Below are 15,913 nucleotides of genomic sequence, written 5' to 3' on the forward strand. Positions count from 1 at the left end.
TGACACCCTGCTTTCTCCCAAAAGCTGTAGTTTTTGTAATTTGGACAGATTTTGTCTCCATGCATGGCATGGGAAAGTGACATTTGGTTAATTATATTCTGAACTATAACATCATCTTTTGCATGAAAATGTACCAATGGACATCACATTCAATACATCATTTTGTGAACCAGATTTCTAGCTCTGCGTTGTCAATTTATATTTTACAATATAAAAAATAAAAAAATTTTATAAATCAATTTATATTTTGAAAGAAATAAAATTTTTTATAGTTTTTCCTTTCTTTTATTTTTTCAACATTTTAAATTCATTATTTAAATGATTAAAAATAATTATAAATTTTTTAATTTTTTGGAAAATAAAAATAAAAATAATTAATAAAATAGAAATTTAAAAAAAAAAAAACTTTTTTTTCTTCTCTCTGCCAATGCCTTCCTCATGGCAGAAAAAGCAAGTCACGTCAGATCTAGCTAGCTCTAGCTGGATCAGGCATCCTTATGTCAAAAAGACCTGAAAAGTTATTAGAATCGACCTGAAAGAAATTAGAACAACCATGCCCTTTGAGGTGGAGCCGGCTTGTATTAAGCCGATTTTGACTTCATTTTAGGCCGTTCCAGCGTAAAGATATTGTCGGGGACTCGTTCCGACATAAGGATGCTGGATAGGATTTGGGCTAGTTAGACCTGAAGTTGATTGGCCAGATTCAGCCATGAGGTGGGTGATCAATAGAAAAGCGAAGGAGAGGGAGAGAAAAAAAAAGTGACAAATAAATTTAAAATAAACGCGTGGCATCATATTAGGTGATGTGGTATTTTTCTATTCACCTATCACATTTGATTGGATAAAAAATATTTCTAACAGATTTGATTAACAATGTTAGGTGGTGGAGTAACTGAAATATAAGTTTTAATAACATATTTTAAGTGATTGGTTTAATCGGTTAAATTTATTTTTTTAATAAAAAATTTTTTTGATTTAAATAATACAATCATCTATTTTAAATTTTTAAATACGATATATCTTATCTTAATTTAAAATATTAAATAATTTATTTATCTCAAATTTTTTTTATAAAAAAAAAAACACATTACACACTTTTAGTTCATATCACATGTTGACACTTTTTATAAATATAAAACTAAATATGAAAATTAACCCTTAGTTGCAAAGTACAATTTCTCTTCCTAAGTCATTGTAATATTCTCAGCTAAGATTGGTAATTTCTACACAACCTCGGTCAAGTACAAATAGCCACCCAAACAATGCCATTATTGATTTACGGTTCCAAAAATTAGGGGGTTTCATTTTTTTAATGATTTTTTTAGAGGGGGAGAACAACTTCACTAAAAAAAAAACGCATGTAATGAAATTAAAGGTTAACGTGAGGATGGGCCCTTAATCTTTGACAATTAATATATAATAAAGTTTAATGGATTACCAACAGGCTTTGTTTGATTCTATTATTATAATTCAATAGTTCTTTTTGGAAAGCAATTCAATAGTTTTTTTTTTTTTTATTCCAAAATATATTATTTGTCATTTAATTATAATCATATGTTTAAAATATCACTTAATTATTAAAATTTTTAATTTAATTAAAAAAATTTGAGTAAGTATTTTTTGTTACCCAATTATTCATTTCAAACTGCTTACTCACATGGCTATACCATATCAACCGTCAATTATCACATGACATTATCATGTCATCTAATATCTTACGTGGCATTTATTGATATGATATTATAAATTTAATAAAAAATAAATTTATGGATATGATAATACCATATGGCACTTGACAACTTACATGTTAGAATATCGCTAGAAATTAATGATTGAGTGATAAAAAAAATTTTCCTCAAACGATTAATGAATAAATTAAAAAAATTAATAAACTAGTGATAATTTAAAACTACAATCATACTTGGGTGACTAATGTTGTGATTTATCCTAGTTTTTAATGCATTGTTAAACAAATAGCACTGAATTCATAAAGTTTGATTATTTTGTGAAGACAAGTTAATGTATTCAGACTATTCATAGTCATCAAAAACTCATTAGTATCATGTTGGGTAAAAAAGGTTAATATCATAAATAATACTTAACTTATAGTCATAGCAAAGGTTTAGGTTTTTAGTAGTATTTTTTTCAACATTTAACAGTGTTTATAAACGTCATTAAAATATTTGCGGCATTTGCAAAAAATATCACTAAAAGTGTCGGCTATACAAGCGTTGGAGAAAATAGTAATGTTTTTTTTTATAAAATGTCATTATTTTAATAACGTTTGTATATAAAAAACGTCGCTAATTTAGTGACGTTTGTACTAAAAAAATATTGCTAATATAATGGTATTTATATGATAAGACGTCGCTTTAACGACTTTTTTTTTTTATAAAAACGCCACTACTTTTAGTGATATTTTATGGTATAAACACACTAAATTTAGAATTTAACGGCATTATTAAACACAAATGCCGTGAAATTAAAAAATTCACTTTTTTAAAAATTTATTTTAATATTTATTATTTTTATTAACAAAAAATGTTAAAAGAAATAAAAACGAACTAAAATTCAAAAACTGAAATTAATAAATACTTAATTCACATTCAAATATACATGTAATTAACACAAAGTTTAGTAATTAGTATAATAACATTTAAATTATTTTAATACATTAATAAAAAAATTTAAAATGTATGAAATTGATAACTGTATAAATTTGGAAGAGTGTCATTTGATGAAGTAATTTTTTCACTTTGGTCACTAGCGCGCTCAAGAATCTACTGAATAATATCATAAAAGTTTTAACATTTAATAATAAGCTTTTTATATTAAAAAATATAAATATTTACTAAATATAATACCTAAGTTGGTGTACCACTGAGATTAGTTCTTAAAAATTATTGTTACACAAAATTCATAAAATGATTGAATCAATCATGCAACTATTAAAATTTTACATGCTTTTGATCTATTTTAGCACGTTCTTCTTTAATTTTGGTACGCTCATATTGTCTTTCTACTTCCATTTACTAGAAATGTTGTTGTATAGTTTGCAACTCCTCTCTCAATATGAAAATGTGTCGCGAATATTAACTTATTGAGAATATAAATTGCTAAAAGCTACATCCAATGTAGATAGATGGTGTTGAACCCGATTCAAGGCCTCGGACTCATCCATCCCTTTTTTTTTTTCAGCAACTTCTGTGAAAATTCGATTTTTCAGTTCTTGCATGTTGACAAAACCATCAGATGCTACTTCAATCTTAATAGCCATTTTTTGTTTCATTTTTTTCTGCAAATTAATCATATAAAGCTATCAAGTTTAATGATTAATTCATAATATACTAAAAAGAGTAAATATTTACTCTTTGTTAAAATAGATGTTACAAATTTATCACAATTTCTTATGTTTTGACATTCAGGTAAGATCCATCTTTTTTGTGTGTGTTAAGCAAAATAGTTTCATACGTCCAATTTTACCACCTATCTCAATCTCCTATAAAAAAACATATGTTATTAATGTTAGTTATACTGTAAGCAATCTATGTAGATTTTTCATAATGAGAAGTATGACATTACTTACAGTTACTTCTAACCATTCATGAAAGTTTTCGGTGAATAACTTATCAAGCTCTCGAGGGTTTGATCATTAATAATGTGCATGGGCTCTCAAATTATTTTTATGCTCACTACAAAGCATCATGATAAAGTATTAACAATAACAAAAAATACAATAAATTATGCTTAATGGAATGAATTATTTTCTTACAAAAAAACTTACGTGTGAAATGATACAATTGAGTCATGATTTAAAAGAACATATCAATGTGCTTGTGTCCAAGATTTATCATCTAACTTCACCATTTCAACTTTGTCTATTAGTTGTCTAAAACTTTCAAAAAGATAACTATAGGTAAAATTAGTATGCTGTATACCAACATTTTTCGATGGTCTATTAAATCTCGTTTCAACATCTTCTAAATAACAAGAAAAAAATGTCATACATTTTTATGCTAAATATCTTTCAGCAATAGAACTTTTCATATAGCATTTGTTGCGACAATAAGACTGTAAACTTTTTGAAAACCTATCGTATAAAACATTAGTCATATATTTTTTTAACTATAGTGGTATGATCAATAATAACAACCTAATTAAGATATTAACAAATAATACATTTCGATAGGATACATCCATCGATAATAAACTGGCCCATCAACTTTTACTTCATATGAAATGTGGATAACCAAATGCATCATAACAGTTAAGAAGTTTAGAGAAAAAATCTTCTCTAAATAGCATAAAATAATCGTGGCTCAATTTTCAAGTTTGTTAAGCTCTCTTACATTTAGATATTTCTCACATAGAGCTTTAAATATGTTAATTCAATTACCACAAAAATGACTTGCTTTGACATTAATGAATGTAAATCAATAAGAAGTAAGTCTTATTACAAAATGTGATAATCATATGACTTCAATAAATAAAAGTTTTTGCTCTTTCAAATTCACACATCTCAATATATTTGATGCATAGCCATCTAAAACTTTGACATTTTCAAAATCTTACAAAACACATCTTTCTCAACATTAGAAATCCCAAAATAAGCAAGAAACAATCGATATTTGTCATTAAAAAGTAACTTCGGATGAAGGTCAGAGTGAATCCTCATATCAACTAGATCAAGCTGACTTTTTAAGTCATTATTTGATCTTCTATTCACATTAAAAATTGTCCCAATAAAATTTTTATAAACATTTTTCTCTATGTGCATCAAATCAAGGTTATGAAGTAATAAATTATATTCCCAATAAGATAACTCAAAAAATATTTTTTTTTTCATAACTTAGATGCATTGGGATCATTTTCTTCTTCATCCTCTTTATCACTTTGAACATCAAGATCACCAACTTGAGTATCAGTATCACTAACTTGGATAATATGAGGCCAAACACCTTCAAAGATGTCTCTCACTCTTTTTCTTGATAAAGTCATTTTTTCATAAGTGAATTTGGTATCTTTTAACTTTGACAAAATATTAGACCCACTAATTAGTAAAGGCCATTTCCTCAATTTTTTAGTTTCATCAAAGAGATGTTTTTAGAATCTAAATTGATAATTATCATCCAGCCATCGACGATATACCATATAGCAAAACTTTTTACTATTAGGTAACTACTTCGAACATATCTACATAGCATAATATGGACAAGCATAATGACCTTTTATACTCTAACCAGATAAATTTGCATAAATAAAAAAATCATTGATAGTCCATAATAAAATAGCACCCATATTAAAATTCTCTTTTTTTAATGTATAATAAGTCCCAATTCCTTCTTATAATTGTTTTAACTCTTTAATAAGAGGTTGTAAGTAAATATCTATATCATTACCCAGAATTTTTTTCTCGAGAATTATTATAGACAAGATAAATGACTGTTACTTCATGACAATCTATAGTGGCAAATTGTATGGAGTCAATACAACTAGCCAAGTACTATAAGAAGTACTCATCATTTTGAAAGGGTTAAATCCATCAAATGCTAGTCCAAGCATAACATTTCAAAGATCAGCTGCAAAGTCTGAAAACTTAGAATAAAATAATTTTCATGCCAAAGAATCTGTAAAATGCATCAATGATCCATTATTCGTTCACTTCTCATAATGTCACCTTATTGAATCTGTAGTTTTGAAAGACATGAAAAATCGTTAAAGTTTTGGTATTAATAAAAAATAGTGTAAAATTTTAACAGGTTTCCTTTTGGCATAGATCTCATCACCATCCTCATTTAACCTTTCATTAGGTTTTTTATCCACCCAACAAGAAATAGAACATAAATGACAAGATTCTTGATTTTTTCTATTACCCCCATATAATATACAATCATTGAGACAACTATGAATTTTTTCATATCCGAGATCCAAAACCTTGATCATCTTTTTTGATTCCTTACAAGATTTAGAAATTTTTACAAAAGAAAATATTTTTTTTCATAAACTTTAATAATAACGTTAGAGAGTTTTTCATCCATCCATATAAGCATTTCAAGTGACAAAAACGAACATAGAAAGATAACCTTCAATGCTTTGATCCCTCATAAAGTTCTTCATTCATATCCTCAAGCAACCTATAAAACTTTAATGCTTCTCTTCTAAGTTATTGGTCACCTACACCTATCTCATGTTCACCAAATTCATTTGTTTTAACATTATACTAATTAAATCCATTATTTTGGGGAGATGAATTATGAAAATGTTGGTTATGAATGTTAAAAGTATCTCATAATATGCTTTCAATGTCATCTAATATAAAAAGATCATGTTAGTGTTTGATAGCCTTTGAAGTTGAAGGAACTCTAGTGGAAGACCTTGATGGTACAAACTTTTCATGAAAATACCAATTAATATATCTTGAGACAAATCCAATACCAATTAAATGTTCGAAAATAACTTCACGCATTTGTCAATTGATATTAGCACACTTCACACATGGGCATAATATCATATTATCTTTACTTGTATTCTTAAATACAAAATTAAGAAAATTTTTCACTCAATCTCTGTACTTTTGACTTAATCTTGACTTTTGCATCCAACTCTTATCCATTTAGTATTTGCTACACTATCAGACTAAATTTATATAAATAATTTATATGAAAATGAACATGTAAAAGACTTAAGTTTACTATGTTTTAAACAAAAAATAATAACAAGACCAGCACTTACAGAAGATTAGAACTCTTTGTTGTGAAGTATTTTCTTAGCTACCTGATATAAAGCATTTAAAACTTTATTGCTAACCTAGACATTACCTTTGGTTATTTGTAATTAGGGTTGAAATAAGGTAAAACTGATTCAGAGGAAACCCAAAAAAAGAAAAAAATGAAACGGAAAGGGAAATGGATGATGGGTTTCGAATAGGTAATTGAGGAAGGTGGGTTTTGAAGAAAAATTTTAAACAAAAAAAAATATGAAAAATTACAAAAGCTAAAAGAATAGTTGAATGAAGTAACAGCTAAAGTAAATAACTAAGGAATAGTCGAAATAGGGTTCTAAAAGACAAATCTTGAATACTAAAAGCTGAAGGAAAGGAAAAGTAAATTGTAATTGATCTAAAAAAAAAGTGGATTGATGAAGATGAAGCTTGAAGTTAGTGATTGGATGCACTAAGTTTAGGGATAATTTTATTGGAGTTTGTAAGACACGCGTGTATACATCTGACAAATAGAGGCATTTTCAATAAACAAATGCCTTCAATAATCCCCGTAATATTTTTAGATTGGATTATTGAAGGTATTTTTTAAGAAAAACGCCTTCAATAATTTTCTTTTAAAAATGTTTTAAGATTATTAAAGGTGTCTTTTATTAAAAATGCCTTCAATAATATGTTATTGAAAGTGTTTTTGACAGAAAAATATCTTCACTTATTTTTTTATCTCTGCAGGCAATTTTCTACCAAAAATGCCTTCGAGACTCATCATAAATTTTGACTACGAGATTATTATAGGCATTTTTTACTATAAATGACTTCACTAATTGCCTTAAATTTTTAATAGCTTATTTATTGAAGGTATTTTTTGTATAATATACCTTTAATAATTTTCTTAAATTTTAATTAGATGATTTTTTTAAAGAGTTTTTGACTAAAAACACCTTCATAATATCATCTTTAATATTATTGGAGGTATTTTTTATAAAATGCCTTTAATAATCCTTGTAATGTTTATGAGTATGATTATTGAAGGTATTTTTGGTATAAAACACCTCTAATAAATAAGGAATTGAAAAAATGGACCAAATTATTGAAAGTATTTTCTAAGAAAACTCTTTCAATAAATCTTTTTAAAAATTATTTGAGATTATTAAAGGCATCTTTTAATAAAAAAATACCTTCAATAATCTCGTAGTAAAATTTTAAGAGGATTATTAAAAGTATTTTTTACTACAAACGCCTTTACTAATTCTCTCAAATTTTTTGAAAGAATTTATTGAAGGCGTTTTTGACATAATATGCCTTCAATAATCCTCTCCATTTTTATCTGAGAAATATCAGTGAAGGTGATTTTCTACTAAAAATACCTTTAACAATCCACTCCAATTTTTTAAAAAAATTTATTGAAGGCCTTTTTTTGCATAATATACATTCAATAATCCCCTTAAATTTTAACAAAGAGATATTTTTAAGGCATTTTTAACTAAAAATACTTCAATAATCTCATCTTCAAAATATTTAAAGAAAATTATTGGAGGTTTTTTTTTTATAAAACGCATTTAATAATCTTCGTTATATTTTTAGACAGGATTATTGAAGGGGTTTTTAACATAAAACGCCTATAATAAACAAGGTATTGAAAAAATGGGTTGGATTATTGAAAGTATTTTCTTAAAAAAATGCCTTCAATAAATTTCTTTTAAAAATTTTTTGGGATTGTAAAAGGCGACTTTTAATAAAAAAACGCCTTTAATAATCTCGTAGTAAAATTTTAAGGGGATTATTGAAAGTGTTTTTGGCTACACACATTCACTAATTCTTTCAATTTTTTTGAAGGAATTTATTGAAGGTATTTTTTTGCATAATACACCTTCAATAATTCTTTCCATTTTTATAAAAAAAAAAAATCAGTGAAAACAGTTTTCTACTAAAAATGTCTTAAATAATTCACTTTAATTTTTTAAAAAAATTTATTGAAAGCATTTTTTGCATTATATGCCTTCAATAATTTCTTTTTAAAATTTTTTTAGGATTATTAAAGGTGCATAAAAATGCCTTCAATAAGCTCATAGTCAAATTTTAAGGGGTTTATTTAAGGTGTTTTTGTCAAAAAATGCCTTAACTTATAATTTTTATATTCATTTCCATGTCTTGAACTTTGGAATCACAAACTGCTAATACAGAGAATAATTAAAAGCTACATTAATCAACCAATCAAACCCCATAAACACTTTCAGTCTGACTTTTGGTTTCTTCATCTCTATCGTCACCACCGACCTTCAATAACTCAATACCACGCACCTCTTTATTTACCAATATGTCCTTACTTTTTTTGTTTATTATATTATTTATATTATTTGATAGAAGTATTTTTTTTGGTTTCTCACTATTTACATAAGCATATATTTTTTATTCATTCACTATAACATCAGTTGTCCAAGCACCTTTCATTACATGTATGGTATTTTATGTAGTTTTGTTTAAATTTGTGCTTTGCTGAAAGGTATTGTATGATATTATTTTGCTAAATGGTATTATATGATATTAGTTTACTGAATGGTTTGGTAAATGCTATTTCTGAATAGTGTTTTTGAATAGTTTGCCAAATGGTATTTTTGAACACATTGCTAATTGGTTTGCTTAATAGTGTTTCTGTATATAGTATGATATTGGTTGTATTTTATTATGTATAATGTTAAATTTAAACAGCTATTTTGGTGTATTTTGTATAATTATGATCAAAATCACAAATATTATAGACTTCAAAGAAATGGATTTCTCCTTCTAGTGAACATACACAAAATACACCTGTAGGCCAAAAAGAAAAGGAATGAGACGAAATAAACAAATTAAAGTAAGTGACGCAAAAATTCACATAGATTTCAATCAAAGTGGGCAGCCTATGTTTGATAGAGCTGCTAAGTTGGCTACTTATATTGGTATCATTGTTCGTAGTAGCATTTCAGTTACGTATACCAATTGGTGACGAGTTTTTGATGATCTAAAAGATGGTATATGACAGTTAGTTGTGGTATGTTTATTCAACTATTTCATAAAATTTGTTAAATGATTATTTAATTGAAATTTAATGTGTTCATACTAATTGTGTTAAATTATTTAGAAATGGTTCAACGTTTCAATTGACTGTAAAAAGTTTGTGTTGCAATCTGCTAAAAAAATATTAGAAGACTTTAAAAGTAAATTGACAACCTAATATATTTTACCGCTCGTTGATCAAGGTGATATATTGGCTGTTCCACTTACATCATATGCATATATTATAATTGTTGAAGATTGAAGAAATTTTATTCAAGATCGGCTATCAAAAGATTTCTCAGTATGTAAACCGATTACCAAAAAATTTGTTTATAAGATTTTATGTAATATATTCAATATCTTCATATGTGATTGACATAATTTCTTTCTTTTGTAGAAAATAAAAGAAAACCAAAAGAACATTCAGGTTAAACAAATATATTACCATCGGACAGCGAGAAAGGAATATGCAAATATGAAGTATGAGCTTGTAAGTATTCTTATACGTGTTTTATACTCATAAATGAATATTTATGAATTTTATTTTATAGATTTTGATTCTTATATTGTGCTAATTTATTAAGAATCAGTAAGCTCTGACATAGAAGTTTCTAAATGAGATAGACTGCGAAAAGATGGATCCTTTGCTAGTGAAGCAACTAAAGAAATTGTATGTATAACTGCTTATTTAATATCATGTATGATTGGCATAGTGGTTGCATGCATGACTCTATATTAGCTTGTATAGATTGTTGTTATAGCCCATCTTATTATTTTCTTTCAAGATGATTATGCTACCAAAGTTAAATCTAGTGAACTAGCAACCCAGTATGGCGAAGATCCATTATCTTTAGCATTAGGAGCTAAAGAAAGGCCTGTCGTGTTCGTGGGATTGGTAAATTTGTGTTGCCATCAAATTTTTTTAGTAATCAACCCAAAATCCCTCAAATGACAAATGCATAATATGAAGCAATCATTGAGCAACAATAATAATAACTTGATGACCAAGAGCAACGCCTCAATGAGCAATAGTAAAGACTCGCTGCTTTGGAGGTCATATTGGCAGTAATACAGCGTAACATACCTGTAGGCCAGTCATATGTATCATCCACCTAGGACAAGTTTTCCTTACAAGTCAGGTAAAGAACCCAACCTTCTCGACCAACCACGAAGTATGATTTTGTTTATAAGTTTAATATTAATTTATTTATTATATTTATTGATTTGGTTTTAATACTTATATTTCATTATTTATTGTAGCAAGATGTTGAGACTGAAAGTATAAACCTTGCTAAAGCTATCATGGATGAGTTATCTAATTATTTACTCGATTATTTATCTCGAAGAAACTACATAACCATTGAGTCTGAAGAAGGGTTATTTGATAAACCATCATTTTTTTATATTGGTTGGATGAGATTAATGAATTTTATGAACTGGATGAAATATTAGCTGTTGATATTGTTGCTTATATGAGGTTAACTTATAAATACAAATATACAAATACAATATGTATTAATCTCTATTATGGTGTATTAGTAACTAGTATTGTTGATTGTTATCGTGTAGCTTCCTATATAGAGAGGTTAAAATGAGACAAATGACCCACAAATTTAGATTCATTGACTCTAACTTCACTAGTGAGTAGAGTGACAAGTTGCTTTTCGTGCTAATCATGTGACTGAATGCATGAAAAAATAGGTTGATTATTATTTGCTCATGTATAATGCGCAGTAAGTTATATTCATACAAATAATTATTCCAACCTTACCCGAATCTGATATGATGCCTAATATGAGTATATCATTCTTATTATTTTACAGTCATCATTGACAGCTTATTATAATTGATACCAATTCCTTAACTCCATACTTACTTAATTCAGCTCAACCAACGGCGATGCCTAATCCCTAAATTAAAATTTTTATAAAAAGATATTACATGTTATTATATTATATATCTTATGTTTCTTCATAAGTAATTTTATTTATGTATTAAGTAATTTTTTTCTTTTCAATTTAAGGTAATATCTACATTTGATAAGAAGGCAAAGATAAAATGGGTGTTATTATCGGTAAATGTGAAATTTATTCTTTTATGCTGAGTTTGTGTAGATAAATGTTTCTTAAACCCACTAAATTTAATTTTCAGGTACCTTGTCAACCCAGATATACTAAATGTAGATATTATGTCCTTCGTTTTATGTAGGGATAGTTTTATATGATTTTATGATCACACCATTCAAGGTTAGTATAAATTTCATAAAGTTATTATATCTTCAAAAAAAAAAAAAGCTAAATTATGTTCTCGTTTATTAACATTTATTTATTTTTTAGTGGGAGATTAAAGAAAGCTTCATGATAAAGGAACTTGATAAAGTCTGTAAAGAGTGGTGTGAGTATGTATTATCATTTATTTATAAACTTTAAGGTTGGACATTGTTGGTTGAATGTAAATATATGAGGATCATTTGTTATAATATTTTTAACATGCCATATTGAATGGATAATTTAAGTTTGTAGATTGAGGTATTGGTTTAATATTATTGGTATATATTTGTTTTATATGAATACAGATATATTGAGTATGATTATTTGAGAAAAGTATATTAATATGACAATGTTATCAATTTTAAATTTAGATGTGTGGTCAATTTATTGAAATACAACAATGTTCATAATGTAAATTCTAAAACGTAATTCGTAGTATTACATATATAAATCAAATATTTTCTAGGTATAAACCTACAACTAACTTCACATGTATAATTAAACTAAAGTTTTTTTAATGGGATTACTAAAGGCATTTTTAGCTAGAAAACGCCTTGAATAATTTCTAACAAAATGTTATTGAAGGCATTTTTGACTAAAACCGCCTTTAATAATCCCTCATAAAAATTTATTGTGTGGATTATTAAAGGCATTTTAGGCCAAAAAATACCTTCAAGAATCCGTTTCAAATTTTTTATATGGATTATTGAATGCATTTTTGACCAAAAATGCCTTCAATAATCCCTCATAAAAATTTATTGATTGGATTATTGAAAGCGCTTTCGACCAAAAAAACTTTCAAAAATCCATTCCAAATTTTTTTATGAATTATTAAAGGTGTTTTTTTGTCAAAAATACCTTCAATATTCTCTCTCCAAAATTTTTTAAATGGATTAGTGAATGTGTTTTTGCCTAGAAAATGCCTAAAATAATCCCTTACAAATAATCCTTTCAAAAACTCAAAAAACGCTAAAGGGAGAGATCGAGCCTACGATCTTATGGTTAACAATCGTATAATCTTTAAATTTTGATAGGATATTTATTGAAGGTGTTTTTGATCAAAAACGCCTTCAATAATCTTTTACAATTTTTTAGCTGAATTATTAAAGGCATTTCTTATAGAAAACGTCTTCAATAATCGCCTATATTTTTTTATGAGGGGATTATTCAAGGCATTGTTTGAAAAAATACCTTCAATAATCCTCTATCTATTTTTATAACGGGATTATTCAAGGTATTTTCTACCAAAAACACCTTCAATGATCACTTCAATTTTTTAAAGAGGATTATTCAAGGTATTTTAGTCGATAAACGTCACTAATTTTTGTCTTGGGTAGCATTTATAAGTAAAAATGTCGCTATTTGAATATTTAGTGGTGTTTTGATAATAAACGCCTTAAATTTTATAAAAACACAAAAGCTAACGACGTTTATAAGTGAAATGCTACTATAAAACTACCACTAATCTTTCATTTTCTTGTAGTGATTCATAAGACTATCTAAAGCATAGTTGAGTTTGCAAGAGAATATTTGAGAGTACCATAAAGCTCAAAAGAACAAGTGTGGAAAAATGGAATAGAGGGTTGCAAAGCAATGGATGAATCCACAAGACAACTAGATTAAAATAAATTTTGATTAAGCGTTAAACATTTCAAATGCAAGAGAAGGTATTAGGAACGTAACATGTGAATGGTTATATGGATTCAAAAATTATGGAGGTGATGGTAGTTAGTAAAACATTAATGTTTTCTTTGACTTCCCTATTTTGGCAAAACTAGATAGCCCATTTTTGTTTTACACATGCCCTTTCCCACACTTCTACTACAAAGTAACATTTCTTGATCGCATGAAAGTGGTTCTTCATGCTATTTGTACTATGAACAAATTACCGTATCAACAATATTCTTTCTCTTCAAGTTCGCATATACATAGAACATATCATGACATATTCTCTATCCGAAAACCTTTTTTTTATTCAAAATATTCACCTTTCATAACAAGTTCCAATCTACCCTTGTGTTTGAACTCTTGCCTAGCGTGCTCTTCTGATGTTCTTCCCTATCATAAACTGACCTAGTTGCTTGCAAATGATTGATGCCAAACTAATATATTTAGACGATTGATGCTGTTGATAGGAATTGCTCGAACTTTCTTAACTATTTTTAAAGTGCATAATAACTTTAGCTTCCCCATATCCCACTACTTTATGTCCTCTAAAATTAAATTACAAATTCTAAGCTCACCCTCAATGTCAGTAGCGCTAAAGATTGGTGTAAAACTCGTTACTATTGGTATCCATTACTAACCCTTCAATGTATCCCCATTTGCAAATTGTCTCTCCCTACACATAAACTATGCTAAGAGTAAAATGGATAAAATCTTAGTTTGGCTTCCAGAAATCCTATTCCAAGAAAATATTTTGCCTAGAGGACTTTGCAGACTAGTGAATATGTGTTTTGCAGAAGTCTCCATCCTTGTGGGATAAAGCCATAAGAGCTTACTAAACATCTTCATATCCCTAAATCCTATACCTTTATGTTTCTCACCACAAAACATTTGACTCTAGCTCATCTAGTGTACTCTTTTCTTTTTCCAACTTAATTTCAATTAGTAGTTACAAAAGAATCGTGTTTCTTTCGTGACATAAACCATTTAGGAACATAAAACATGACATTGCATATGAAGGTATTGCTTGTAAAATAGCCTTTATGAAAAATCTTTTTCCTTTTTTGTGATATCCATCTTTGGTTCAAACTTTGTAACCTAGCTCTTAACTTGTTGATAACATCCCTTAAAACTCTTTTCTTATTTTTATCATCATATGTAGATGAAGATATTTTTCTAGGTTGTTTGTCACTTGAATTCCCAAAATGCCTTTCACTTTATCTATAGTATCATTGCTAATATTCCTACTAAAAATAACCCAAAATTTTCGAAGCTATTTTTTTTTTGCCCAGACTTTGTTTCAAAAATTTTTATCAAATGTCTCACTCTTTCCCATCTGCTATTTTCTGCTTTAACAAAAGTAAGCTGTCATCTGTAAAAAATGAGTAATCCTTCGTCTATTAACATTAGCTTGAATCCCTTGTAGCACACCTTCATTTTATTCTTTTTCTAAGAGCGTAAAAAGTCTCTTTGTCCGTATTAACAAAAAATAAAGAGAAAATGGGGTTTTTTTTTATCTCTACACCTTTTTGGATGAAACTGATCAGTGATAGAACTATTAAAGTTAATGCTATAAAACACTAAGAAATGTAGTGCATAATGAGCCTAATCCACCTCTCATTAAAACTTAATTTCTTTATTATGGCTTCTATAAAACCCCATTCCACCTGATCGTAGGCCTTGCTCATATCTAATTTGATAGCCTCTATCCCACTTTACCCATTTTCTTCTTCAAAGCAAGCAACAATTCACATGCAATCAACACATTATCCATAATCAACCTTTATGGTATAAAACGAATTCTGGTTTTCATAATGCAATAGGCAAAATATGCTTCAACCTATTGACCAATGTTTTGAAAATGATTTAATTCCAAAGAGGTAAAAAAATAGGCCATACATATGGGATTTGTTTTTTTTAGGGACTAGCACAATATATGTGTCATTTACTTCATCTAGGCTATTTTCCTCGATTAGAATAGACATACAAAAACTAATGACCTAATATCCTATGATATGCCAAAACCTGTGAAAAAAAGTAACCAAACCTTTGGGACCAAATGCTTTTGTTGGGTGAATTCATTTTTAAGTTTTAAAGATCTCATTAGTTTTAAATCTGCTAAGAAAAAGTTGTTCATCCTGATTGTAACTTTAGGTTTATTACCTCAATGATATCATCATAGTTAGATATCACCTTCATATCATATATTCATTCCATACCTTAT

The sequence above is a fragment of the Durio zibethinus genome, chromosome 27 (genome assembly GCF_047325235.1).
Source record: "Durio zibethinus cultivar Kanyao isolate XHJ-2024 chromosome 27, ASM4732523v1, whole genome shotgun sequence".
NCBI classification, from domain to species: Eukaryota; Viridiplantae; Streptophyta; class Magnoliopsida; order Malvales; family Malvaceae; genus Durio; species Durio zibethinus.